The sequence below is a fragment of the Arachis duranensis genome, chromosome 3 (genome assembly GCF_000817695.3).
Source record: "Arachis duranensis cultivar V14167 chromosome 3, aradu.V14167.gnm2.J7QH, whole genome shotgun sequence".
NCBI lineage: Eukaryota > Viridiplantae > Streptophyta > Magnoliopsida > Fabales > Fabaceae > Arachis > Arachis duranensis.
Window position 1 is genome coordinate 67,414,609 of NC_029774.3, and position 3,122 is coordinate 67,417,730.

Consider the following 3,122-nt stretch of genomic DNA (forward strand, 5'->3'; position numbering starts at 1 on the left):
AATTTACCTGAAATCACAGAAAAACACACAAACTCATAGTAAAGTCCAGAAATGTGAATTTAACATAAAAACTAATGAAAACATCCCTAAAAGTAGCTTAAACTTACTAAAAACTATATGAAAACAATGCCAAAAAGCGTATAAATTATCCGCTCATCAGAGTTGTGATGAGCGGATAATTTATACGCTTTTTGGCATTGTTTTTAGTATGTTTTTAGTATGTTTTAGTTAGTTTTTATTATATTTTTATTAGTTTTTATTTAAAATTTACTTTTCTGGACTTTACTATGATTTTGTGTGTTTTTCTGTGATTTCAGGTATTTTCTGGCTGAAATTAAGGGACCTGAGCAAAAATCTGATCCAGAGGCTGAAAAAGGACTGCAGATGCTGTTGGATTCTGACCTCCCTGCACTCGAAGTAGATTTTCTGGAGCTACAGAAGTTCAATTGATGCGCTCTTAATTGAGTTGGAAAGTAGACATCCAGGGCTTTCCAGCAATATATAATAGTTCATACTTTTCCCGAGATTTGATGGCCCAAACCGGCATTCCAAATCAGCTCAAGAATACTGGCGTTAAACGCCAGAACTGGCACAAAAGTGGGAGTTAAACGCCCAAACTGGCACAAAAGCTGGCGTTTAACTCCAAGAAAAGTTTCTACACATGAAAGCTTCAATGCTCAGCCCAAGCACACACCAAGTGGGCTCGGAAGTGGATTTTTACGTCATTTACTCATTTTTGTAAACCCTAAGCTACTAGTTCTCTATAAATAGGACCTTTTGCTATTGTATTTTAATCTTTGGATCACTTTAGATCTTCGGATCAATCTTTGGACGTCTAGTTCTTAGATCATGGGGGCTGGCCTCTCGGCCATGCCTAGACTTGTTCTTATGTATTTTCAACGGTAGAGTTTCTACACTCCATAGATTAAGGTGTGGAGCTCTGCTGTACCTTGAGTATCAATGCAATTACTACTATTTTCCATTCAATTCAGCTTAATCTTGTTCTAAGATATTCACTCGCACTCAAGAACTTGATGAATGTGATTATTAAGTGACACTCATCATCATTCTCACTTATGAACGCGTGCCTGACAACCACTTCCGTTCTACATGGAAACAAGGCTTGAATGTGTATCTCTTGGATTCCTTAATCAGAATCTTCGTGGTATAAGCTAGAATTCTTTGGCGGCCATTCTTGAGAATCCGGAAGGTCTAAACCTTGTCTCTGGTATTCTGAGTAGGATTCAAGGATTGAATGACTGTGACGAGCTTCAAACTCGCGATTGTGGGGCGTTAGTGACAGACGCAAAAGAATCACTGGATTCTATTCCGACATGATCAATAACCGACAGATGAATAGCCGTGCTGTGACAGAGCGCGTTGAACATTTTCACTGAGAGGACGGGACTGTAGCCATTGACAACGGTGATGCCCAACATACAGCTTGCCATGGAAAGGAGTAAGAAGGATTGGATGAAGACAATAGGAAAGCAGAGAGACAGAAAGGACAAAGCATCTCCATACGCTTATCTGAAGCTCTCACCAATGAATTACATAAGTATCTCTATCTTTATTTTATGTCTTATTCATCTTTTAATTATTAATCCTCCATAACCATTTGAATCCGCCTGACTAAGATTTACAAGATGACCATAGCTTGCTTCATACCAACAATCTCCGTGGGATCGACCCTTACTCGTGTAAGGTTTATTACTTGGACGACCCAGTGCACTTGCTGGTTAGTTGCGCAAAGTTGTGATAAAGAGTTGAGATTGCAATTGAGCGTACCATGTTGATGGCGCCATTGATGATCACAATTTCGTGCACCAGGAGGACATTGGTTGGCCGTTCAGCTTGTTTGGCCAATTGTCCCACCTGCCGTTCAAGGTTCTTCATGGCAATTTCGGATCTTTCTTGTCCTTTGATCAAGTTTTGAGTGGATTGAGTAATTGCTTGTGTGTTTTGGGTAAGGTTTTGCAGAGCTGCCTCAAGACTTGAAATTCTAGTTTTATGATGGTCAATTGGTGATATGATGGGGGTGATTGTTGTTGATGATTGTTGTTTTGGTGAGTCTGTGAGTTGTTGTGAGGTGTTTGGTATGTGTTTTGTGGTTTCTTGTATTGGTTAGTGTTGTTAGCATGGTGGTTTTGATTGTTTGTGTTACGGGTATGGTTGGGGTTGTTGTTCTTTTGCCAATGATTTTGGTTCTCACCCTACTTTAAGTTAGGGTGATTTCTCCAAGATGAGTTGTATGTATCACCATGGAATTCATTTTGAGAGAAATTTGAAGTATTCTGCATGTATTGAAATTGTTCCTGTGATTGTTCAACAGTAGTTCCGTCACCTTGGCCCCATTCAAGTGAAGGTTGATTTGTTGTATTCACTGATGCTAGTTGAAGGCCATCCATTCTCTTTGTCATCATTTTCATTTGTTGTTGGATTTGTTGGTGCATTAACTTATTCTGAGCCAATATAGCATCAACACCTTTAAGTTCCATCACTAGATTTAAGCCTTCATAGAAGTTTTGGAGTTTGACCCAATCACTAAACATATCAGGTGGGCATCTTCTCATTAATGCCTTATATCTCTCCCAGGCTTCATACAATGACTCCCCTTCCATTTGCCTGAAAGTTTGAACCTCTGTCTTCAACTTGATGATCTTTTGAGGTGGGTAGAACTTTGCTAGAAATCTGCTCATCAAATCATTCCAATTGTTGATGCTTTCCTTGGGGAATGACTCTAGCCATTGAGTGGCTTTGTCCCTCAAAGAGAATGGAAATAGCAGCAGTTTGTAGACGTCTGGGTGCACTCCATTGGTCTTCACTGTATTGCATATTCTCCGAAAAACAGACAAATGTTAATTTGTGTCTTCAATAGGTCCCCCTCCATAAGAGCAGTTATTTTGTACTAAGGTGATGAGCTGAGGTTTCAACTCAAAATTGTGAGCATGAACATTTGGGGTGGCAATACTGCTCCCACAATGTCCTGGATCAGGGATGGTGTAAGAAGATAACACCCTTCTAGGTGGTCCATCATTGTTAACAGCTCCTTCAGGAGGGTTGTGCATGCGTCCTCCATGACTTGGTCCTCTCCCTCTGATTCCTCCTCACCGACTATCCCC